Genomic DNA, 27780 nt, shown 5'->3' on the forward strand with positions numbered 1-27780 from the left:
GTTTAATCGTAGGTAAGCGGCTAGGCATTGCTGAATGTGTGAGCCCTCTTGCCTTCTCTGCGCTGAATTTTACTACCTTTATATAAAGTCCCTTTCATGTTTGCCTCATTTCCATACGAATTTTTGGCCCACGGAAAAGTCTTTTTCGGTAACTTCCCGTTTAGCTAGACACTTGATACTTAGAACATAGTTCAGATCTGGGGGACATTACAATGCAAATGAAAACAAGTCAGTACGGGACTGTCTTCTGCTGTGCCGATTAACTCAGTGCATCGCCGTGCAGATGTTGCCTTCGCGCTTTACTAACATGCGTAAAATGCCTACATACTACACCAGCACAACAATTTGTTCGCATGATCTGGAAGTCTACCATCCATAGTACTCCAAGGTAGGACATAGATGTAACTATTCTAGATTGCATAGTCCAGAAGACAATTATAAACATGTAAAATAGTTTAAGTTAGGCTAAGGAAAGCCGTAATAAATAAATAAATACACAAAAAAAAAAAAATACTTCATACCTTTCATGAATGGGACTGAACAATAATCTTATCCCGTTCGTAATCTCCAAATAATCGGATGTATAGGATAAGAAATATGTATATTGTAACGAATTTACTGCAATTCCCCTTATTTGACTTTTGCGCCTCTACTGTTGCGCCTTTTATACTTTTTATTTCTCGTTGCATACTTCTAGGCTTTTCCATTCCAGAACTTACTAGTTAGTTATTAGCTACAAAATCACCAGCCACAACTACGTTTATAACTTCTCATATGCGCATGAGTAACCCTTGCACAAATAATTTCCCTCCCTTGTGAGCAACTCAGATAAGATATATGCATGTGTTCGTGCATTGCTTCTCTGCTGCGTGTACGTACATATGTGTAGACATAATGATTGAATTATTGATGTGCATCAAGTGAGTGTTTAGCATCTGCTTAGAGATGGTAGTACCTCTTAGTGTTGCTAATATTCGTACCACTGCCCTCCACCTAAGTCTGATCGTCCCGATCAGACAAATCTCTCGATCTAACCGCGCTACCATCTCCAAATGTACCACTGTTCTACTCCGTGGTTTCCCAATGGTTTGTATGCGGTAGATGGTATCACTGATCTTCACAACTTTGTATGGGCCTTCCCAACTGCCCTGAATCTTGGATGGAACACCTTTCCGCCGGTGAGGGTTGTATAGCAGTACCAAATCTCCCTCCAAGAAACCTTCCGAATTATTGTTCTCATCGTACCTGCGTTTCATCTTACTACTCATTATCCTGGATCGCTCCCTAGCACTCTGTTGTTTGGCCAATGAACTACTTTGTAGAGCTTGCTCTTGACGAATTGGCTTCACACACTCAGTATCGTTCCGACGTTTCCCAACAGAAGTGCGCGCTGGCTTGAAACCACCCTTGCATTATTTTTGGAAAATTCTTTCAGTCGTTTTAGTGCATCCATTAGGTTTTATCAATGCCAGTGTTTCTCTCGCAGGTACTTTTGATTTCGCCTTATTTGGCCCATTCGATCCATCAACCTTTGCTCGATCTACTTTCCTTGACTTTCGTGATCTCTGTCGAATCTCTTCCACCAGAACTCGCTTACTGCTGAACCCTTTTTCCAAACTGAGGTTAAGTGGAGCATCTTGGTTCTCATAACGCATAATCTTTCTCCGCATATCGATCCTGATGTAATGGTCAATTAAGAAGTCCACTCCCAATATGATTTCCTCAAAAATCTCCCCCACAATGAATTTGTGTAGAACCATGACCTTTCCAATTAATACCTCACATACCACTTCTCCTTGGACTTGGTTGTACTCGCCAGTGACCGTACGCAACCTTGCTCCAGGTAACGGCTTTACACTCCTGTTGACCAAGTCAAATCGGATTAAGGAATGAGATGTGCCCCTATCTACAGTCAGTACACGTTCCTTGCCATCCACCTTTCCTTCGACGGCAAGACTGCTCGATTTTCTTCCAATTTGCGACACAGATATCACAGGACATTCAATAGCTGGGGAAAGTCTTCGTTCTTTACATCTGACACGCTCTTGCTCATCTCCTCCAGCTTTGCGTTTACGGCCACCCACATTGTTGGAACTACTAGGATCAAGATCGCAATGATGTTCAATGTGACCGGGCTTCCCGCATTTGATAACTTTTTCACTCCGCTTTTGCGATCCTTTCAGCGCCTCCAATATTACGGCTACCCACTCTGGCCTTTCTACTTCCACACGGCGTGCTTTGGAAACTGGCTTACACAGAAGCGACACTGTTTCCTGAATCAGAGCTTGTGAAACTGTTTCTGCGAATGTTGGCTTTGGGTTTTTTTATGTAGCTTGCTTTGTTTTGACGTCCCGTATGCCATTTATAAAGCTCTGAATCTTTACCCCTTCAGTGTATTCCACGGGTGCGTCCGCATTCGCTAACTGTGCCAGCCTTTCAATATCAGACGCAAACTCTTACAATGTTTCACCAGGCCTCTGGAAGCGGTTCAGTAACTCCATCTGGTATATCTGTCTCCTATGCTCAGTTCCGTATCGTTGCTCTAGAGCAGGTTCGCCCTCTGGAATGGTTTGTAAAATCTCAGCTGTAGGCCCTTTAAATGCCATGAACAGTGCAGCAACTTTATCTTCAGCATTCCAGTTGTTCACTGCTGCGGTCTTCTCAAACTGAATCTTAAGCACCTGGAAAGGAACAGAGCCGTCAAAAGATGGAGTTTTTACCTTCGGATTGCTCGCTGGAACAGCTGGGCGATTTAGTTGTAACTGCTCCATACCACCTTTTAAATCATCGACTTCTGCCTGAAGTTGAGCTATTTTCGCATCCTGCGCTTCCAGCTTTGATGTTACCCTTGCTTTATGTGCTTCTAACTGCGAAGACATTTGTGTCACCTGCAATGATAAGCGCTCCTCTTGTTCTTCTATCTTGGATGTTATACGTGTCTCTTGCGATTCCAGTTGGGATGCTATACTTGTCTTCTGTTCTGCCAGTTTAGATGACATTTGTGACGACATTTCTGAAATACGCGTTTCTTGTGCTTCAATCTTCGATGTTATTTCTGACGACATTTCTGCAATACGTGTCTTCTGTTCTTCCATCTTGGATGTTATGCGGTTCTCCTGCGATTCCATATATGTCTTCTTTTCTACCAGTTGAGATGACACTGTCGATGTTTGAGCAGATATTGCAGCTAAAATCATGTTCAAGTCTGTGCCCGTAACTGTCTGCAATGTTTCATTTTTCTCTTCAATTTTTGTTGTCTCCTCGCCATCAAGAGGAAAGACATACTCTTCCAAGTTAATTCCCTCTAATTCCATTGCCTTTCGTAGTCGTGCCTGAAGTTCGAGTTTATTTCCGGTTGTATTCAATCCTCAGCTCTCCAACTCCTTCTTCAGTTGTTGAATCTTCAATTCACTCCACTTTGCATTTCCAAGTTGTATTCGAAGTCATCGGAATTTATTCAAACATTCCTCTTCTGACACCAACTGTAAAGAATTCACTGCAATTCCCCTTATTTGCGACCTTCTGCTAACGTTCGAATCTTATTGCTTATTTTTTATTGACAGGAACCAACTATGTATAAATAGCGCCCATTTTCAAAACCTGTATAAATATTTTGTATTTTTCATCATTAAGGGCATTGAAATTTTAATATGGCACTTCTAACCAAAAACGTACAAAAGGTTAAGTGGGCTGAGCGACAAAAAAAATTTTTCGGTTCTGTATATTGGTTTTATTCAAATGAGGAAGCGTTTTTATTGTCCACATTCCTGGAATCTAGAAGGAAATGTTTTTGCTTATTTTTTAATCACACGAGCCAACTACGACACTTCTAACCAAAAACGTACAAAAGGTTAAGTGGGCTGAGCGACAAAAAAATTTTTCGGTTCTGTATATTGGTTTAATTCAAATGAGGAAGTGTTTTTATTGTTCACATTCCTGGAATCTAGAAGGAAATGTTTTTGCTTATCTTTTAATCACACGAGCCAACTATGGCACTTCTAACCAAAAACGTACAAAAGGTTAAGTGGGCTGAGCGACAAAAAAAATTTTTGTTTCTGTATATTGGTTTAATTCAAATGAGGAAGTGTTTTTATTGTTCACATTATTGGAATCTAGAAGGAAATGTTTTTGCTTATCTTTTAATCACACGAGCCAACTATGGCACTTCTAACCAAAAACGTACAAAAGGTTAAGTGGGCTGAGCGACAAAAAAAATTTTTGTTTCTGTATATTGGTTTAATTCAAATGAGGAAGTGTTTTTATTGTTCACATTCCTGGAATCTAGAAGGAAATGTTTTTGCTTATCTTTTAATAACACGAGCCAACTATGGCACTTCTAACCAAAAACGTACAAAAGGTTAAGTGGGCTGAGCGACAAAAAAAATTTTTGTTTCTGTATATTGGTTTAATTCAAATGAGGAAGTGTTTTTATTGTTCACATTCCTGGAATCTAGAAGGAAATGTTTTTGCTTATCTTTTAATCACACGAGCCAACTATGGCACTTCTAACCAAAAACGTACAAAAGGTTAAGTGGGCTGAGCGACAAAAAAAATTTTTGTTTCTGTATATTGGTTTAATTCAAATGAGGAAGTGTTTTTATTGTTCACATTCCTGGAATCTAGAAGGAAATGTTTTTGCTTATCTTTTAATCACACGAGCCAACTATGGCACTTCTAACCAAAAACGTACAAAAGGTTAAGTGGGCTGAGCGACAAAAAAAATTTTTGTTTCTGTATATTGGTTTAATTCAAATGAGGAAGTGTTTTTATTGTTCACATTCCTGGAATCTAGAAGGAAATGTTTTTGCTTATCTTTTAATCACACGAGCCAACTATGGCACTTCTAACCAAAAACGTACAAAAGGTTAAGTGGGCTGAGCGACAAAAAAAATTTTTGTTTCTGTATATTGGTTTAATTCAAATGAGGAAGTGTTTTTATTGTTCACATTCCTGGAATCTAGAAGGAAATGTTTTTGCTTATCTTTTAATCACACGAGCCAACTATGGCACTTCTAACCAAAAACGTACAAAAGGTTAAGTGGGCTGAGCGACAAAAAAAATTTTTGTTTCTGTATATTGGTTTAATTCAAATGAGGAAGTGTTTTTATTGTTCACATTCCTGGAATCTAGAAGGAAATGTTTTTGCTTATCTTTTAATCACACGAGCCAACTATGGCACTTCTAACCAAAAACGTACAAAAGGTTAAGTGGGCTGAGCGACAAAAAAAAATTTTTGTTTCTGTATATTGGTTTAATTCAAATGAGGAAGTGTTTTTATTGTTCACATTCCTGGAATCTAGAAGGAAATGTTTTTGCTTATTTTTTAATCACACGAGCCAACTATGGCACTTCTAACCAAAAACGTACACAAGGTTAAGCGGGCTGAGCGACAAAAAAAATTTTTCGGTTCTGTATATTGGTTTAATTCAAATGAGAAAGTGTTTTTATTGTTCACATTCCTGGAATCTAGAAGGAAATGTTTTTGCTTATTTTTTAATCACACGAGCCAACTATGGCACTTCTAACCAAAAACGTACACAAGGTTAAGCGGGCTGAGCGACAAAAAAAATTTTTCGGTTCTGTATATTGGTTTTATTCAAATGAGGAAGTGTTTTTATTGTTCACATTCCTGGAATCTAGAAGGAAATGTTTTTGCTTATTTTTTAATCACACGAGCCAACTATGGCACTTCTAACCAAAAACGTACACAAGGTTAAGCGGGCTGAGCGACAAAAAAAATTTTTCGGTTCTGTATATTGGTTTAATACAAATGAGGAAGTGTTTTTATTGTTCACATTCCTGGAATCTAGAAGGAAATGTTTTTGCTTATTTTTTAATCACACGAGCCAACTATGGCACTTCTAACCAAAAACGTACACAAGGTTAAGCGGGCTGAGCGACAAAAAAAATTTTTCGGTTCTGTATATTGGTTTTATTCAAATGAGGAAGCGTTTTTATTGTTCACATTCCTGGAATCTAGAAGGAAATGTTTTTGCTTATTTTTTAATCACGCGAGCCAACTATGGCACTTCTAACCAAAAACGTACACAAGGTTAAGCGGGCTGAGCGACAAAAAAAATTTTTCGGTTCTGTATATTGGTTTAATTCAAATGAGAAAGTGTTTTTATTGTTCACATTCCTGGAATCTAGAAGGAAATGTTTTTGCTTATCTTTTAATCACACGAGCCAACTATGGCACTTCTAACCAAAAACGTACAAAAGGTTAAGTGGGCTGAGCGACAAAAAAAATTTTTGTTTCTGTATATTGGTTTAATTCAAATGAGGAAGTGTTTTTATTGTTCACATTCCTGGAATCTAGAAGGAAATGTTTTTGCTTATTTTTTAATCACACGAGCCAACTATGGCACTTCTAACCAAAAACGTACAAAAGGTTAAGTGGGCTGAGCGACAAAAAAAATTTTTGTTTCTGTATATTGGTTTAATTCAAATGAGGAAGTGTTTTTATTGTTCACATTCCTGGAATCTAGAAGGAAATGTTTTTGCTTATCTTTTAATCACACGAGCCAACTATGGCACTTCTAACCAAAAACGTACAAAAGGTTAAGTGGGCTGAGCGACAAAAAAAATTTTTGTTTCTGTATATTGGTTTAATTCAAATGAGGAAGTGTTTTTATTGTTCACATTCCTGGAATCTAGAAGGAAATGTTTTTGCTTATTTTTTAATCACACGAGCCAACTATGGCACTTCTAACCAAAAACGTACACAAGGTTAAGTGGGCTGAGCGACAAAAAAAATTTTTGTTTCTGTATATTGGTTTAATTCAAATGAGGAAGTGTTTTTATTGTTCACATTCCTGGAATCTAGAAGGAAATGTTTTTGCTTATCTTTTAATCACACGAGCCAACTATGGCACTTCTAACCAAAAACGTACAAAAGGTTAAGTGGGCTGAGCGACAAAAAAAATTTTTGTTTCTGTATATTGGTTTAATTCAAATGAGGAAGTGTTTTTATTGTTCACATTCCTGGAATCTAGAAGGAAATGTTTTTGCTTATCTTTTAATCACACGAGCCAACTATGGCACTTCTAACCAAAAACGTACAAAAGGTTAAGTGGGCTGAGCGACAAAAAAAATTTTTGTTTCTGTATATTGGTTTAATTCAAATGAGGAAGTGTTTTTATTGTTCACATTCCTGGAATCTAGAAGGAAATATTTTTGCTTATTTTTTAATCACACGAGCCAACTATGGCACTTCTAACCAAAAACGTACACAAGGTTAAGTGGGCTGAGCGACAAAAAAAATTTTTCGGTTCTGTATATTGGTTTTATTCAAATGAGCAAGCGTTTTTATTGTTCACATTCCTGGAATCTAGAAGGAAATGTTTTTGCTTATTTTTTAATCACACGAGCCAACTATGGCACTTCTAACCAAAAACGTACACAAGGTTAAGCGGGCTGAGCGACAAAAAAATTTTTCGGTTCTGTATATTGGTTTAATTCAAATGAGAAAGTGTTTTTATTGTTCACATTCCTGGAATCTAGAAGGAAATGTTTTTGATTATCTTTTAATCACACGAGCCAACTATGGCACTTCTAACCAAAAACGTACAAAAGGTTAAGTGGGCTGAGCGACAAAAAAAATTTTTGTTTCTGTATATTGGTTTAATTCAAATGAGGAAGTGTTTTTATTGTTCACATTCCTGGAATCTAGAAGGAAATGTTTTTGCTTATTTTTTAATCACACGAGCCAACTATGGCACTTCTAACCAAAAACGTACAAAAGGTTAAGTGGGCTGAGCGACAAAAAAAATTTTTGTTTCTGTATATTGGTTTAATTCAAATGAGGAAGTGTTTTTATTGTTCACATTCCTGGAATCTAGAAGGAAATGTTTTTGCTTATCTTTTAATCACACGAGCCAACTATGGCACTTCTAACCAAAAACGTACAAAAGGTTAAGTGGGCTGAGCGACAAAAAAAATTTTTGTTTCTGTATATTGGTTTAATTCAAATGAGGAAGTGTTTTTATTGTTCACATTCCTGGAATCTAGAAGGAAATGTTTTTGCTTATTTTTTAATCACACGAGCCAACTATGGCACTTCTAACCAAAAACGTACAAAAGGTTAAGTGGGCTGAGCGACAAAAAAAATTTTTGTTTCTGTATATTGGTTTAATTCAAATGAGGAAGTGTTTTTATTGTTCACATTCCTGGAATCTAGAAGGAAATGTTTTTGCTTATCTTTTAATCACACGAGCCAACTATGGCACTTCTAACCAAAAACGTACAAAAGGTTAAGTGGGCTGAGCGACAAAAAAAATTTTTCGGTTCTGTATATTGGTTTTATTCAAATGAGGAAGCGTTTTTATTGTTCACATTCCTGGAATCTAGAAGGAAATGTTTTTGCTTATTTTTTAATCATACGAGCCAACTATGGCACTTCTAACCAAAAACGTACACAAGGTTAAGCGGGCTGAGCGACAAAAAAAATTTTTCGGTTCTGTATATTGGTTTAATTCAAATGAGAAAATGTTTTTATTGTTCACATTCCTGGAATCTAGAAGGAAATGTTTTTGCTTATTATTTATTCACACGAGCCAACTACATATGTATGAATAACGGCCATTTTAAAAAGCTGTATAAATATTTTGTATTTTTCAACCTTAAAGGCATCGAAATTTTAATTAGGCACTTCTACACAAAAACTTACTCAAGGTTAAATGGGTTGAATGGAAAAAAATATAAACTTCCCGTTTTATAAACGACTTTAATTCAAATGAGGAAGTGTTTTTATTGTTCAGGTTCCTAGAATCTAGTAAGAAATTTGTTTGCTTATTTTTAATTGACAGGACCCAACTATGTATAAATAAGGGCCATTTTAAAAAGCTGTATAAATATTTTGTATTTTTCATCATTAAGGGCATTGAAATTTTAATTAGGCACTTCTAAACAAAAACTTACTTAAGGTTAAATGGGTTGAGTGATAAAAACTAAAAATTTTCCGTTCCATCTATTGCTTTAACTCAAATAAGGAAGGGTTTTTATTGCACGAATTCCTGGAATCTAGAAATAAACGTTTTTGCTTATTATACTCAGCGTGCTTTGCACACAGAGTATATTAACTTTGATTGGATAACGGTTGGTTGTACAGGTACAAAGGAACCGGGATAGATATAGATAGAAAATTTGATTGAGCCATATCCGTCCGTCCGTCCGTCTGTCCCTTAGCACGATAAATTGAGTAATAATGAGATATCTTCACTAAATTCGGTACACGAACTTATCTGGACCCAGAATAGATTGGTATTGAAAATGAGCGAAATCGGACGATAACCACGCCCACTTTTAATATATATAACATTTTGGAAAACACAAAAAACCTTGATATTTAGTAATCAATACATCTAGAATGTTGAAATTTGACGTGTGGACTGATATTGAGGCTCTTGATAAAAATTTGAAAAAAATTATTTAAAATACATCTTTGCGAAAAAGAGATGTATATCAATGGTATTTCGTTTACCAAGTGGATTTATAAGAATAAATAGGAAAAACTTAAAATTTTAAAAATGGGCGTGACACCGCCCCTTTTATGACTAAGCAATTTCCTATGTTTCGGGAGCCATAACTCGAAGAAAAATTAACGGATCTTAATAAAATTGGGTACACAAATTTTCCTTATTACAGGAAATATTTCTAGAAAAAAAATCGAGATTGGTTAAAGACCACGCCCACTTTTAAATAAAAGATTCTGCAAAAAGAGCTTTGTATCAATAGAATTTTACTTTCTAAATTGAATTATAACATTAAATTGGAAAACACTAAAATGTTTGAGAATGGGTGTGGCACCGCCCCTTTTTATAACTAAACAATTCGGGAGCCATAACTCGAAGAAAAAACATATCGTAATGAAATTGTGTACACATATTTTCCTTATAGAAGAAAATAGTTCTAGTAAAAACGGACGGGATCGACCACGGCAACTTAGATATCAAATAAGCTTAAAAGGGTCGTAGACTAGAATAATAAGCTATAACTTAGCAAACAATAGTTTTGAATCAATGATTTTTCACTTAGCAAGTTTTATTGTAAGAGGAAATGAGGAGACATTTTTTTTAACAGAGGGTGCAAAAATTTACTTAAGGTTAAATGGTTTGAGTGATAAAAAAAATAAAAATATTTCATTCCTGGAATCTAGAAGTAAACGTGTTTGCTTATTTTTTATTCGCAAGACCCAACCAAGTATAAATAGCGCCCACAAAATTGATCTTGATGTAGTTTAAACTTAATTCAACTAAAATGAAGTTTTGCAATTATTTCGCTCTTTCGTTGGTCATGGTTAGCCACCTTTTGACTGTCACGAATTCGGAAAATCGCATATTAGATGGCAGTAATGCGGATATAGAGAATAATCGTCATTTAGTATCAATCCATTATAACGGGCAGTATATATGCGTTGGTTCACTAGTTACTCTTCGAAAGGTGGTTTCATCTAATAAATGCCATAGAGAAAATTTGAGCTTATTCACTGTTATAGCTGGCGTAGCGAATTTACGTGATATAAGCGACTATAGACAAAGTAGCTATGTGGAGGATGTATTTCTTGAACCAGGAGCGGGTAATTTGCGTTTATCTTTGTTTATATTACGTTCACCGTTTACCGCGACACCAACAGTACAAATAATAGGAAGCGGTTGCAGTTTCCAAAGGCGTTGCGCTGTTCAAATGCAAGTTTGTGGATGGGGTTGGACTATTGCACAAAATGGGAGCCCTTCGGATATACTCCAATGTAAAATGGCTTCTTTCAGTGCTACAAATGTTGCATATCTTAACATAATGGGATTTACTCTATTAGACTCACCGATTTCTCATAATGGAGATTTTGGGGCACCGGCCGTTAGGGGTGATCTACTTTGTGCGGTGTTCGCAAATAATGACGATTATTGTAGTGGTTTTGTAGCCATAAATCGCGAAATTGTAGAATGGATAGATATGTTTGAAGATGAGATATAGTTAAATTCCCATCAGAAGTCTAAATGGCGATATGTATTTTTGTGTTATCTATAAATAAATGTATATAATTGCGATTTAAAAAAAAATATTTTTTATTGTTTGCAATGAAAGTGTGACATATTCAAATGCCTTGAGTTGTGAGATCAAATTTTATTCTTAGCTTTAAGCTTTTCTCGTTAATGAATAGACCATGAGATAAACATAAAATTTAGGAATAAGTGCTTTATGGCTCTGGCAAGTTCCGTATAAAAAAGCTGTTGCAATCAACCTTATGGAAATCAATGTATTTTGTTATTGACTCCATAGCATAACGCTTTAGTGATAACCATAACTTAGATAAGCAATTTGTTTTTGGTTGAAGTGCATAGCTGAGCCCAGCCTAGCAGTTCAGCAATAATTAATTAATTTCTTTCAAAAGTCAATAAATCCCTTGAAATTGGCTCAAATGTCAAAAGATGTTTGGAATATTTGCTCTTTTACTACCTTTATATTAAATCTCTTTCATGTTTGTCCCCTCATTTCCGTACGAATTTTTGACCCACGGAAAAGCCTTTTTCGGTAACTTCAAGCTGAGCTAGACACTTGATACTTAGAACATAGTTCAGATCTGAGAGACATTAGAAGCAAGTGATAAAAAATCTGCTAGGTGGCGCACGGATCGAGATATACAGAAAATTAATTTCAAAATGGAAATTTTTCGATCGACTTTTAACTAACTTTTCGGTAATCCAGAGACTTGAAACTTAGCACATAGTTTGCGAGTCGATGGCACTACAATTCGTGGAAAACAATATGTCGCCAGGTGGCAGACGAATCGAGATAAACGACAATCCCTGAAAAAACGGTGGGAATACTGCGATCGATTTTTAAGTAACGTCCCGGTGAGCTAGAGACTTGAAACTTAGCACATAGTTCGAGACCCGGTGACAATAAAATTTATAGAAAACAAAATTCCGCTAGGTGGCGTGCTACTTAGCAACTTAGAACATAGTTCAGATCTGAGAGACATTTGAAGCAAGTGATAAAAAATCTGCTAGGTGGTGCATGGATCGAGATATTAAGAAAATTAATTTTTATTTGGGAATCTTTCAATCCAGTTTTAACTAACTTCCCGGTGACCTGGAGACTTGAAACTTGGCACACAGTTCGAGGCTTGGCGACAATACATTCACAGAAAACAAAATTCCGCTAGACGTCGCTCTAAGTGAGATAACTACAAATCCTTGATAAACGAGGGTAATATTGCAGTCGATTTTTGAGTAACTTCTTGGTGAGCTGGAGATATGAAACTAAAGCTGTAAGTCGGAATTCAGTGGCAATGCAATATTTGAACAAAAGAATTTCGCTAGGTGGCGCATGGATCGAGATATTCAAAAAATTCATTTTAATTTGGGAATCTTTCAATCCATTTTTAACTAACTTCCCGGTGACCCAGAGACTTGAAACTTAGCACATATTTCGAGACCTGGTGACAATACAATTTATAGAAAACAAAATTCCGCTAGGTGGCACGCTAATTGAGATAACCACAAATCCCTGAATCCTGAATCTTGCGATCCACTTTTGAGTAACTTTCCGGTGAGCTAGAGACTTGAAACTTTTGCCGTGGGTCAGAACCAGGTCACAATGCAACATCTTATAAAAAAAAATCGATAGATGGCACGCGGATCGAGATAGTAAGAAAACAAATTTTAATTTGAGAATCTTTTAATCGGTTACCTACGAGGGTAATTTTGCAATCGATTTTTAAGTAACTTCCCTGTGGGCTGGAGATAGGAAACTTGAGCCGTAAGTTGGAACGCGGTGACGATGCAATATTTGATCAAACAAATTTCGCTAGGTGGCACTAGGATCGAGATATTAAGAAAATTAATTTTGATTTGGGAATTTTTCAATCCATTTTTAGCTAACTTCCCGGTGACCTGAAGACTTGAAACTTAGCACACAGTTCGAGGCTTGGTGAAAATACAATTAACAGAAAACAAAATTCATCTAGATGTCGCTCTAAGTGATATAACTACAAATCCTTGAAAAACGAGGGTAATCTTGCAATCGATTTTTGAGTAACTTCTCGATGAGCTTGTTGCGACCGACTGGTTGCGATCGACCCGTCTTGTGATAAAAAAGTTGTGTCCGACGCAGTTGCATCGTAAACAGTAGTTGAATCTAAGCGGGTAATCGAACACACCAAGGCGCTAGCGAACAAAAGGTAAAATTTGACATTAAGCTACGAGTTAAGCCGCAGCCAAGTTAACTAACCGCCGGAAAACCTTTTTTGGAAAGAACGGCGACCACACCAGGCGGAAATTCAAGCCGACAAATTTAGAGGCATCTTATTTGCACTCTGAAGGTGGGATCGCAAGAACTTAGGCAAATGCAACCCGGCGCCTGGAAGAACAAAAATTAGTGTCGGAAAACACTGTGGAGTCTGGTAATTGACGGCAGCGGAGGACCACGTCAAAAGGTAAGAATGACAATTAAAATACCTTATTATGGTGGACTTTAATGGTGGTTGATCCCTGCCAGGTGTGCTGGGAGGGGGGGGGGGGTGGGCGAGTCCCACAAAATATCGCTGAAAAATCGAGCCTGGAACGTAAGAGTGGTAAGCCGGATAAATCGGTGACAAGGCAGTCGGAGATAGAGGAATGCCATAAAACGAACTTGAAGGCGAACGTTAAGGTAACACCCTCTTGTTCTGTGGTTGTTGTTGTGGGAAATAAAGGGATATGAGGCGGTCGTCCTCCATAGACACCTGAATAACGTAAACGATTAGTGACTAATGGCTGCGGACTTCCAACGCAAGATTCAGCCCATCCGCCAGGAAGGCCTACAATAGTAGCTGCACGCTCAGTCGTACTAACCAATACCACAAAGGTCAAGCCCCAGGAGGGTCCGATTACAAACGGAGCAATAATCCCGGCCGCGAGTTATTAGAATGATTATATATAGGGACAGACAAGGACAGTTAGGGGTATTGAGAGTTAGAAGGGGGGGTTGATGATTCTATTGTGTGTGGCTGGTCAGGGGCTACGAGGGTGGAGTGATTACTCCGGTGTCACTTAGGGGTATGATTTTTTTTCTCTATTGCGGCTGCTGCGTGCACTGTGGAAAACGAAACCCACCCATATCCGACGAGCTAGTTCGTGCTAAAAGGGCAAGCATACCCGTATTCCGCGAAAAGTCCAACGCAGCCTAGCGGAGGCCAGAGGAGGGGTCGGGCCCCATCAAGCCCGCATGCAATAAGAAAATGGCGCCCAACGTATAGGGCCCACGAGAGTGGGTACTTCATGATTTTTTTTTTTCAAATTTAATACTTTAGCATCTGGCTAAAAATTTTGTGGCATAATATAATCATCATTAGGAAGGGCGGGATCCCGACGCAGCTCATTTTGGGGAAGTATGCTCGGATGATTGTGCGAAGGGAGAGTAGTACAATTGAAGAAATAAAGGGGGGTCAGTTTAGGTCAAGATGAAGCAGCTACGGTGCAGGCGATGGATCAGCATGCCGCACTTGATGTACTTCCATATGCGACTTGAAGTATCAGTTCAGTTCAACTGGTGGGCGGCTACAGTGGTTGCGTCAGATTTTAGGGCGTATCAATTGAGGTAGCCGATACGCGTTTTACTGAAGTTGGGTATGGATCGGGCCAGGGCGGCTACAGTGTCGTGCTTCGACGCATGTGCGCGACACTTGAGGTAGTCCTAAATTCGGTCTAGGCTAAGTGGGTGTTCGTGGCCATCCCATACGGATGAGGGTCAAGTCCGTATGGCCGTGGAGTGTCCACCTAGGGGTGTTGGTTAGGACGACTTTTGAGGGGTTGGGGTAATTTGACTGGGGTTTCCGATTGGGAAGAAATTCATCACACGCACTTTTGAAACAATTCATTCGTTGTTTAAAATTCACACGGAATAGTAAGGAAATACTATATTACACGGTAATTGCTAGAACTGACATTGACCTGAATCAGGGTTGATGCGCTGCCTTAACGCGCAGAATTTAACTTTCAGAAGAAATAACTCAGTGCACATACACGTATCTACATATCTACACTTAATTTGAATCTCGAAACTTACATATCGACACACGTATATAAACTTTAACATTTTGTGAACGCCCGGCTTGGGCTTCGCGAACAAAATTTTTTTTGTGAGCAGATAATAATTCGGTTGTATCATGACGAGAAGGGGTTCCCGGAAAGTAGGGCTGCATGGCAGTAATAAGAAACAAGTGGGGGGTAAATATAGGACTTCGAAAACAGTCATCGACGAGGACGAAAGTGCCATAGTCGAGCAAGAGGATACCGGCAGGGAAGAAGGCGCCACAGGCGATGATAGAGATGAAGCGGTTGAGACATCGCGTGGAGGCCAGAGGATCATACGTGGGTGACATTCCTTCGCCAGAGGTGTCGCTGTTGGACAAAGTCAGCGACGAGCTGTTGCAGAAGTTGAAGTCGATGTTCTTCCAATACCAGATGGACGTAAATAGAACCACGGCGGATGCTATCAATGAAGCGATGTTGAAAGTTCGGAAGGACGTGCGTAGTTTGGGGGATAGGGTCTCAGCCGTGAAAAGACACCACAGTAATAATAAATTAAACGAGAAATCGGGGTCTGGGGAACAGGCGTTGGTAGACCGTTCGTGCGGGGAGTGCGAGTTAAATGGTCCGTCAGGAGATCAGTGTTCGCAGGTCTGCCGGTGGCTTTTCACCGATTCACCAGATGGTAATACCGGGGTCGCACGGACCGATAAGTTAAAATTTAAAATAACTAAAGATTGGGGATTGAGATATGCGGCAAACTCGAAGTCAATACCCGTTGAACGGTTTCTGTTTCGGGTGGAAACGTTACAAAAGCGTCACAATATTTCTTCAGAGGATTTTTATGTCAACTTTCATTTGCTTTTGGAGGGTTCGGTCCAGGACTGGTTTTGGCTGTTCATGGAGGAACATTCGGAAGGGAAAAATGTGGAGTTTCCCGTACTCCGTAGCGCGTTGCTGAACAAGTTCAGGAAAGCCGATTGCGACGAAGAGATTAGACAGGCAATGAACGAAAGGAAACAGGAATTTTCCGAAACGTTTGACGAGTTTTACGCGTGCATCAAGTGTATGGTGTTTACGATGAAGGATCGGATGCCCGAGCTTAGTTTAGTTAACCTGATGAGACGAAATTTGAAATACAAACTTAAGAACTTGATCTTTGGATGTCACATAGAAACGCTGCAGCAGCTGAAAGAGGAGTGCAGGCGGGCCGAGAAGCATCTCAAGGAACAAGAGCAGAAGTTTCCGAGGAGGAAGCTGGAAGCGTTTCACCGAACGGAATCGAATAGGGGACCCGCTGAGCCGAGGATCTGCCAAACGGTCAAGAAGACGGATACGAGGGAGGATGTGGCATGCAGTTCCAGATTCCGTGACCTGGTTTGCTTCAAATGTAACGAGATACGAACGAGATTTGTGCTGTGCGACAAATGTAAACAGTAAAACCACATGGCTGGCGGTAACTTCGGGAAGAACCGCCAGAACCAGCCACACCCGGACCACAGGCAAGAACAGTGACAATACTTAAGAATACAGGGCAACGGAAACCAAAGAGGAGGACATCGTTATATAGAACCTGGAATGAAAGAAGACAGCACTACCTGGAAGTTAGGAGGAGAATATTCGTGGATAAAGTTGAGGAAAAGGAAAAAGGGAAGCATAGGCAAAGGAATAAGGAAAAGATTAAGAAGTTGCGAAATAAAATTAAGGAAAGGAAACATGTTAGACGAGCCCTAGAATCGACCATTATCCGAAGTGAATTGGATAAGCGGCCGTATACGGAAGTCATCGTAAATGGAGTCAAAATCAAGGGTCTGTTGGACAGCGGAGCGTCGGTTAGTTGTGTAGGTGGAGACGCGGTTAAAATGCTGTGCACGGACGACGTTCAATCCATGGACGAGGAATTAAGAACAGCGGATGGAAAGTGCACGCGATCATCGGCAAGCTGAAGGCGAAGGTTCAGTGGAGACAGACGACAGTCGATTTGACCTTGTACATAGTTCCGAGTTTGAAGCAGAGGCTCTACCCAGGTATAGATTTCTGGGATAAGTTAGGTCTGATGCCGACTGCAATTTCGGAAATAACTGGTGAGGACAGCAATATGGTCCAGCTATCACAGGAACAGAAGGTTAAGCTGGAACACGTTAAAAGTCTATTCCCATCTTCTGCTAAATTGGGGTTAGGGAAAACGCACTTGATGGAGCACGTCATCGATGTTTATGATGAAACGGTGCCCGTAAAACAACGCTATTACCGCTTGTCGCCAGTGAAGCAGAAATGCGCGTATGAGGAGATAGACAGGATGTTGAAGCTTGGCGTCATCGAAGAGAGTGACCGCGCATGGAGCTCACCGATAGTGCTAGTCCAAAAGCCGGGAAAGAATCGGTTGTGCGTCGACATGAGGAAGCTGAACGAGCGGACGAAGAAAGATGCGTATCCCACTCAGCATGTGGAGGGAATACTCAGCAGACTCAAGGACACATTCTCCATAACGGGACTGGACCTCAAGGACGCCTTCTGGCAAATCCCGCTGGAAAAGAGATCGCGGGAGAAAATCGCCTTTACGGTTCCGGGCCGCCCGCTTTACCACTTCAAGGTCATTGCGTTCGGCCTATGTAATGCCAGCCAAAGGTTGTGTCGCCTGATGGACCGTGTTGTTCCGTCCAGACTCCGGGAAAATGTTTTCGTCTATATAGATGACCTTTTAGTTTGCTAACCGGACTTCGAAACTCATCTTCAACACTTGTATGAGATAGTAGAGTGCCTCGCGAAGGCCGGACTGACCATAAATGTGCAAAAATCAAAATTTTGCCAGAAGGAGATCTCATACCTAGGGTTTATTATAGGTCAGGGAGAGCTGCGTACGGATCCAGCGAAGCTCGAAGCGATGGTGCAGTTTCCCGTACCGAAAACGATGAAACAACTTCGGAGATTCGTGGGACATACAGGGTGGTGCAGGAGATTTGTACTGAACTTTGCTACCATTACGTCACCGTTGACTGATTGTCTGAGGAAGAAGAATGAGTTTTGTATGACGGATGAGGCTGGTGCTGCTTTCCAAGAATTGAAGAACGTGCTGGTATCGCCGAGAGTGTTGGTCAATCCGGACTTAGCAAGGCCTTTCTATGTCCAGTGTGACGCATCCACCACGGCAATCGGTGGGGTGTTCTTCCAGCTGCCGGCGAGGGCAATGAGAGACCCATGTCCTACATTTCGCAGAAACTGAATTCCGCTCAACGAAATTATACGATCACGGAGCTGGAGTGCTTAGCAGCGGTGGTAAGTGTGCAGAAGTTTCGGCCGTATATAGACGGAGTTCGGTTCACGGTTATAACCGATCACATGAGCCTCAAGTGGCTAATGAAACAACGCGATCTCTCGGGACGTTTGGCGCGCTGAAGCACAAGCTCCAAGGATTCGACTTCGAAATCGTACATCCAAAGGGCGCAAAGAATGTAGTCCCAGACGCGCTGAGCCGAGTGCACATGAACGAATTGAGTGATGACACTTTCCAGGCCGATTTATCACTAAGTAGTCCAGAATTCCAGTCTGAGAGTTACAACCAGCTAAAGCGTGCGGTGGAGAATACTCCCGACCAGTTGCCCGATGTAAGGATACAGGACGGCGTGATCTACAAGCGTGTACGTTTCCAACGAGACGATGAAATCGAGGATTCCATGTGGAAAGTTTGTGTGCCTGAGGGACTGAGAGGGGAGCTGCTGAGGAAGATGCATTGCCGCGTAGCGGCAGGACATGGCGGCATAGCGAAGACTATCAACCGGCTTCGTGCTCGGTATTTCTGCCCTGGAATGGTCTCTGCTCTTAAAGAATTTGTTCGCAACTGTGACGTGTGCAAATGCTGCAAAGCAACAAACGCGATTCAGAGACCGTTGATGGGGGATCGTGTCGAGACGGAAAGAGTCTTCCAGCGGCTGTGCATAGATTTTTGCGGTTCATATCCGAGGTCTCGTGACGGCAATTCGTATATCTTCATTGTCCTCGACCACTATTCAAAATTCGTATTCGTCAAGCCTATGAGGAGTGCGATTTCGAGGGAGGTAATCTGGTACTTAGAAAACGACATCTTTCACATCTTCGGTGTGCCGGAGACAATCCATTAGGATAACGGCCGGCAGTTCGTCTCGGAGGCGTTCAGTGATTTCCTTAAGGGTTAAGGGTTAATATCGCAGAAAAATCGAACGCGGAACATAAGAGTGGTGAGCCGGAGTAATTCGGTGACAAGGCAGTCGGAGATAGAGGAATGCCATAGAACGAACTTGAAGGCGAACGTTAGGGTAACACCCTCTTGCTCTGTAGTTGTTGTTGTAGGAAATAAAGGGATATGAGGCGGTGGTCCTCCCTAGGCACCTGAATAACGTAAACGATTAGTGACTGCCGGCTGTGGACTTCCACAAACATTTTTTGGGTCAATCTTCCGGAAAAGCACACTATTCAGCCCATCCGCGAAGGAGGCCTACAATAAAAGCTGCACGCCCAGCCGTTATAATCAATACCACAAAGGTCAAGCCCCAGGAGGGTCCGATTACAAACGGAGCAATAATCCCGGCCGCGAGTTATTAGAATGATTATATATATGTTACATATGAGGTCAATTGCGTGAATTCGGTGCAGCCTGACATCCCCATACGTATCATTAGGGGTTGTAAAAAATACCTGGCCTATAAGTGAATTTGTGATAGTGAGGATAGTTGTTATGGTGGACTATGCCTTGCTCCGAATTGACGTAACTGGACCTCCAAGCTACGTATAAACCTCGGGGAGAGTCAGATCTTTTACCCGTATTATTACTCCTAAAACAAGAAACATAGACACGTATACATTAGGGTGATTTGAGTTTGAGTTAACAAGGTGAGGTAGGGTCGTCTACAGCAATCTGAGGTGAGTCAACTCAAGTCATCAAGCACGCATACACTCTGATTGAGTCGCGACAAGGTGACCTTTCATCAAGGGTCACAGTCTTGAGCCATTTCAGGTTGTTTTGGTCAGCCCTCTCCCACATTCAGGGATGTATCCAAGGTAGGAGTTTCTTTATGTGCATGTGCAAGTGGGGCATGAATGCTCAGTGGGAGCCTGCATACGTTTATATATACAATCTAATCCACATTTATTGAATGAATGAATTCCCTGTAGGAATATTTATACTTTTAGAAATACCAATTTAAAGCAATTTAGTTTATACCTACACATACGTGGGACGTGACCGTCCAATAGGAGATGCAAATCGATGCAGGCAAGTGCTGCTATCCATAGGGGGCCGCACAAAGATTCGAAATTAAATGTAAACAGATGCATTAGTCTGAAGGCCAGGGTTGTAAACTGGGACGTCTTGGGTGGGCTTCTGGTTTTTTTTTTTTGGATTTTGGTTTTTGGAAAAAGGGTTTTACAACTCGGCTCAACTGGGTCCACACACAAGGGTTACACCGATGTGCATCCTTAATTTAAGTTATAATATTTCCTTGAATGAAAATAAAATAAATTAAGGGCATCATTCTGTATTGCGAACGCTAGCTCAGAGGAACTAATAGTCTCTTAACAACTTCGCCTAGCAATGGTATTCTCTGTCACTTTCATCATCTGGCAATTGCTGAGACCTTCCTCTTTGACATGACGTAAGAAACGAACGAAAGTGATAGAAAATACCATTGCTAGATGAAGATGATAAGAGACGATTCGTTCGTCTGAGCTATCGTTCGCAATATAGAATGCGGTCCTAAGTGATAATTGAAATAAAGTTTATGATTAATTGTTAAAATCAAAGTGAAGGTGTGGTGAATAATTTCCTTGACGTGGTCATGACGGACGAGGACGGGATGACATGGGGAAGTGGTAAGGGGGCATGAGTGTGGGAAGTGACTCATGAATGTGCGGTGGAGGAAATTTTAGGGGCCAGTTACAAGGGCCTAGGTTTGCAAAGGTTGAGGAGGGGCGGATTGGCCGGCCTCATGCAAAGGAGGCGAACCGAGACTTGGAAAAGGGGAGGAGGGGGGGGGGGGGGGGGGGGGGTACGAAGGGGACAGACAAGGACAGTTAGGGATATTGAGAGTTAGAAGGGGGGGGGGGGGGGTTGATGATTCTATTGGGTGTGGCTGGTCAAGGGCTACGAGGGTGGAGTGATTACTCCGGTGTCACTTAGGGGTATGATTTTTTTTTTCTCTATTGCGGCTGCTGCGTGGTCTGTGGAAAACGAAACCCCATATCAGACGAGCTAGTTTGTGCTAAAAGGGCAAGCATACCCGTATTCCGCGAGAAGTCCAACGCAGCCTAGCGGAGGCCAGAGGAGGGGTCGAGCCCCATCAAACAGCAATAAGCTGGAGACATGAAACTTAAGCCGTAAGTCGGAATCGAGTAGCAATGAAACATTTGATCAAAAGAATTTCGCTGGGGGCGCATGTGGAGGGAATACTCAGCAGACTCAAGGACACATTCTCCATAACGGGACTGGATCTCAAGGACGCCTTCTGGCAAATCCCGCTGGAAAAGAGATCGCGGGAGAAAACCGCCTTTACGGTTCCGGGCCGCCCGCTTTACCACTTCGAGGTCATGCCGTTCGGCCTATGTAATGCCAGCCAAAGGTTGTGTCGCCTGATGGACCGTGTTGTTCCGTCCAGACTCCGGGAAAATGTTTTCATCTATATAGATGACCTTTTAGTTTGCTCACCGGACTTCGAAACTCATCTTCAACACTTGTATGAGATAGCAGAGTGCCTCGCGAAGGCCGGACTGACCATCAATGTGCAAAAATCAAGGAGATCTCATACCTAGGGTTTATTATAGGTCAGGGAGAGCTGCGTACGGATCCGGCGAAGCTCGAAGCGATGGTGCAGTTTTCCGTACCGAAAACGGTGAAACAACTTCGGAGATTCCTGGGACATACAGGGTGGTGCAGAAGATTTGTACCGAACTTTGCTACCATCACGTCACCGTTGACTGATTGTCTGAGGAAGAAGAAGGAGTTTTGTATGACGGATGAGGCTGTTGCTGCTTTCCAAGAATTGAAGAACGTGCTGGTATCGCCGAGAGTATTGGTCAATACGGACTTCGCAAGACCTTTCTATGTCCAGTGTGACGCATCCACCACGGGAATCGGTGGGGTATTCTTCCAGCTGTCGGCGAGGGCAATGAGAGACCCTTCTCATACATTTCGCAGAAACTGAATTCCGCTCAACGAAATTATACGATCTCGGAGCTGGAGTGCTTAGCAGCCGTGGTAAGTGTGCAGAAGTTTCGGCCGTATATAGACGGAGTTCGGTTCACGGTTATAACAGATCACATGGGCCTCAAGTGGCTAATGAATCATCGCGATCTCTCGGGACGTTTGGCGCGCTGAAGCATCAAGCTCCAAGGATTCGACTTCGAAATCGTACATCTAAAGGGCGCAAAGAATGTAGTCTCAGACGCGCTGAGCCGAGTGCACATGAACGAATTGAGTGATGACACTTTCCGGGCCGATTTATCACTAAGTAGTCCAGAATTCAAGTTTGAGAGTTACAAACAGCTAAAGCGTGCGGTGGAGAATACTTCCGACCAGTTTCCCGATGTAAGGATACAGGACGGCGTGATCTACAAGCGTGTACGCTTCCAACGAGACGATGAAATCGAGGATTCCATGTGGAAAGTTTGCGTGCCTGAGGGACTTAGAGGGGAGCTGCTGAGGAAGATGCATTGCGGCGTAGCGGCAGGACATGGCGGCATAGCGAAGACTATCAACCGGCTTCGTGCTCGGTATTTCTGCCCTGGAATGGTCTCTGCTCTTAAAGAATTTGTTCGCAACTGTGACGTGTGCAAATGCTGCAAAGCAACAAACGCGATTCAGAGACCGTTGATGGGGGATCGTGTCGAGACGGAAAGAGTCTTCCAGCGGCTGTGCATAGACTTCTGCGGTTCATATCCGAGGTCTCGTGACGGCAATTCGTATATCTTCATTGTCCTCGACCACTATTCAAAATTCGTATTCGTCAAGCCTATGAGGAGTGCGATTTCGAGGGAGGTAATCCGGTACTTAGGAAACGACATCTTTCACATCTTCGGTGTGCCGGACACAATCCATTCGGATAACGGCCGGCAGTTCGTCTCGGAGGCGTTCAGTGATTTCTGAAGGGTTAAGGATTAATATCGCAGAAAAATCGAACGCGGAACATAAGAGTGCTGAGCCGGAGTAATTCGGTGACAAGGCAGTCGGAGATAGAGGAATGCCATAAAACGAACTTGAAGGCGAACGTTAGGGTAACACCCTCTTGCTCTGTAGTTGTTGTTGTAGGAAATAAAGGGATATGAGGCGGTGGTCCTCCATAGACACCTGAATAACGTAAACGATTAGTGACTGCTGGCTGCGGACTTCCACAAACATTTTTTTGGGTCAATCTTCCGGAAAAGCGCACTATGCAGCCCATCCGTGAAGGAAGCCTACAATAAAAGCTGCACGCCCAGCCGTTCTAACCAATACCACAAAGGTCAAGCCCCAGGAGGGTCCGATTACAAACGGAGCAATAATCCCGGCCGCGAGTTATTAGAATGATTATATATATGTTACATATGAGGTCAGTTGTGTGAATTCGGTGCAGCCTGACATCCCCATACGTATCATTAGGGGTTGTCAAAAACACCTGGCCTACAAGTGAATTTGTGATAGTGAGGATAGTTGTTATGGTGGAAAATGCCCTGCTCCGAATTGACGTAACTGGACCTCCAAGCTATGTATAAACCTCGGGGAGAGTCAGATCGTTTACCCGTATTATTACTCCTAACACAAGAGACATAGACACGTATACATTAGGGTGATTTGAGTTTGAGTTAACAAGGTGAAGTAGGGTCGTCTACAGCAATCTAAGGTTAGTCAACTCAAGTCATCAAGCACGCATACACTCTGATTGAGTCGCGACAAGGTGACCTTTCACCAAGGGTCACAGTCTTGAACCATTTCAGGTTGTTTTGGTCAGCCCTCTCCCACATTCAGGGATGTATCCAAGGTAGGAGTTTCTTTATGTGCATGTGCAAGTGGGGCATGAATGCTCAGTGGGAGCCTGCATAAGTTTATATATACAATCTAATCCACATTTATTGAATGAATGAATTCCCTGTAGGAATATTTATACTTTTAGAAATACCAATTTAAAGCAATTTAGTTTATACCTACACATACGTGGGACGTGACCGTCCAATAGGAGATGCAAATCGGTGCAGGCAAGTGCTGCTATCCATAGGTGGCCGCACAAAGGTTCGAAATTAAATGTAAACAGATGCATTAGTCTGAAGGCCAGGGTTGTAAACTGGGACGTCTTGGGTAGGCTTCTGGTTTTTTTTTGGATTTTGGTTTTTGGAAAAAGGGTTTTACAACTCGGCTCAACTGGGTCCACACACAAGGGTTACACCGATGTGCATCCTTAATTTAAGTTATAATATTTCCTTGAATGAAAATAAAATAATTATCACAATTGAAATAAAGTTTAGGGGGGGGGGGGCGGGGGTACGAAGGGGACAGACAAGGACAGTTAGGGCTATTGAGAGTAAGAAGGAGGGGTGTTGATGATTCTATTGGGTGTGGCTGGTCAGGGGCTACGAGGGTGGAGTGATTACTCCGATGTCACTTAGGGGTATGATTTTTTTTTCTCTATTGCGGCTGCTGAGTGGTCTGTGGAAAACGAAACCCCATATCCGACGAGCTAGTTCGTGCTAAAAGGGCAAGCATACCCGTATTCCGCGAGAAGTCCAACGCAGCCTAGCGGAGGCCAGAGGAGGGGTCGAGCCCCATCAAACCCTCATGCAATAAGCTGGAGACATGAAACTTAAGCCGTAAGTCGGAATCGAGTAGCAATGAAACATTTGATCAAAAGAATTTCGCTGGGTGGCGCATGGATCGAGATATTAAAAAAATTAGTTTTAATTTGGGAATTTTTCAATCCATTTTTAACTAACTTCCCGGGGACCCAGAGACTTGAAACTTAGCACGTAGTTCGAGATCCGATGACGATATAATTTATAGAAAACAAAATTTCGCTAGGTGGCGTGCTAGTTGAGATAACTACAAATCCCTGAAAAACGAGCGGAATCTTGCGATCGATTTTTGAGTAACTTGCCGGTGAGCTAGAGATTTGAAACTTTGGCAGCGGGTCAGAACACGGTGAAATATCGATAAAATTCCGCTTTGTGGCACGCGGATCGAGATAGTAAGAAAACAAATTTTAATTTGAGGATTTCCAATCCTTTTTTAACTAACTTCCCGGTTACATAGAGACTTAAAAGTTGGCACTTGGTTAGAGGCCTGGTAACAATACAACTTATGGAAAACAAAGTTCCGCTGGGTGGCGCTCTAAGTGAGATAACTGCAAATCCTTTAAAAACGGGGGGAATTTAGCGGTCGATTTTCGGGTAACTTCCCGATGAGCTAGAGACATTAAACTTGGGCCGTAAGTCAGAACCCTGTGACAATGCAATATTTTATCAAGAAAATTCCGCTAAGTGGCGTATGGATCGAGATATTGATAAAACTAGTTTTAAATTGGGAATCTTTCCATCGATTTTTAACTAACTTCCTGGATATCTAGAGACTTGTAACCTGAAACTCAGTGACAGTGCAATGTTTGATCAAAAAATTTGAGCTACGTAACGCACAAGTCGAACTGTTTAGAAGATTAGGCCATACCTTCATGATTGTTTTCGCTAGTGTTGCCAGCGAAAATTCCACTAATTCTCTTAAAACTGCAAATTAACTATGAGCATTATCATCAAGTTAATTCCGATCAAGGCACTTAATTTCGGACTTTGGTTCGTCTATCAGCCGTTAACCCACTACACTTTATCATGAAGCTTCTTATATTTTGATTTTCTTTGGTGAATTTTTGGGAGCAATGACCTAACAAGTGGTGAATCACGGGTTCTGGTGAATGAACTATTAGTGTTGGTGATGCACCACAGCCAAGAGGTATTCTCTAAACAAATTATGTTGTTACTAGACTTTAAAAATTTTCTAAAATCTGCCGGCACAAAATTGTTATTCTTATTGAGTTAAACCAGAAATCCATGGATAGCCGCGTGGGCGTTGCAGGCGTTCTAGAATTCCCCTCGTTTCTTAGCTATTTAATCTACACAGCTAAAAATCGTGGTGAATGTCGCATACACCTGAAAGTTTGAAAGGGCGCGCATGGAGACCTTTAAGGCCCATGCGTTCACAACTTTCACCACTCGGAGGGAAATCTATGGCTCGATCACCCACAACTATTAACACCTATTACTGTTGTCAATAGTGAGGAAATTAGTGTCGACGCTCATGAATTGATATCGGCGTTGTCAAGGTCGCTAACTATTTACGGGTGTTGACGCTTTTTTGGTATTGGGAAAACAATGTTGAAGTTGTGTTGACGTGACGTGACACAAAATGTGTCACATAGGTTTTAGTGACAACAGCGCGGCAATACAGAATTAAGCTGTTAAAAATTCAAAAAAAAGCTTTCTTTATGCTCTTTATTTATTAATTTTTTATTCAATTTCAGAAAATAGGCAAAATAACCAGCAACAGTCAGTTTAATAGAATTGTGGTAATGATCTAGGGCAGCGGTCGAATGCTAAAACACGTCCAAAAACTCAGGAGAGGGATGACCTGAAGGTTTAATGTGGCCATATAAATCGTTCCCGAGATGGTCGGGCTAGCACCTTAATGGTGCTGTTACCGGAGCGTACCGGATCTGTATCCAGCAAAGGACCACCACATCGATAACACTCCCCAAAGCCTTCGGGGAGTAACCTTATCGATACAACAACAACAACAACAGGTAGAGAAGTCGCTAATGGTGTACTAAAGAGAAATGCAATCATCTACAATATTCAAACAAATTCCTTGTGTGTATTTTGCCCGGAATGCTTAATTGTGCAATAATAGATTTCAGCAATTATTTTGATCCACAAATTGTCCACTAAACAAAAAATTAACTCAGGTTCGATTCGAGCTCAAGGCCAGAACAATAATTTTTTCTAATTATGATTATTGTTATTTTTTAATTTTTCTAAATTTGAAAAATTGTATTTGTTTTTGGAATAGTAAGTAGACATTTTTCAGACAACCTGTCATAGCTGCGCAGATAGATCCATTTCGAAGGGTGCTAATACTATTTTCACACAGACGGCTTATTGAATAATAAAGGCAATTTTCTACATTAAGACGCTTATTGAGCTCAATCTTCCCTACAAAATTCGAATCTATTATTATTTCATTAGTAGCTAATCGAATTCCTAATGCAGTCAAAAGCACAATGCAACTCTGTTGGCAGCGTTCCGCTTCCGTTTCCCCTTCTTAGTTTTTGGTGTGTTCAGTGCTTAAAAATGTCATTTGTCAAAGCAAATGTCATTGTCTGCATGGCGGAACGATACAAGGTGGCCGCATCGAACAGCTGATTATAACCTTTTTTATTTGATTTGATACATCAACTACCGGCGCAGTTCGATTTTGACATTTGTCCATCGAATTTACAAGTACGTGGAATTTTGTTTGTTTGTAGGTATGCCACCATGCTCCCACCTTGTATAGTTCCACCATGATTGTCTGTCTCATCCTTCATACTAATCGAGCAGTTCTGTGTGAAAGCAAAAAATTTACGATTTCATTAGCAGGTGAAATGAGATCATTAAGTTTCTGTGTGAAAACAGTATAAGCCTTCATCATCAGTACGATTTAGGCACGCTGCGCTAACCATTTAGCTATACAGCGGTGGTTTGTTTGACTGGCAAATTACTATTTCTATTCCTTCTTACCAGCTATATTTAT

The sequence above is a fragment of the Eurosta solidaginis genome, chromosome 5 (assembly GCF_040869045.1).
Source record: "Eurosta solidaginis isolate ZX-2024a chromosome 5, ASM4086904v1, whole genome shotgun sequence".
Lineage (NCBI taxonomy): Eukaryota > Metazoa > Arthropoda > Insecta > Diptera > Tephritidae > Eurosta > Eurosta solidaginis.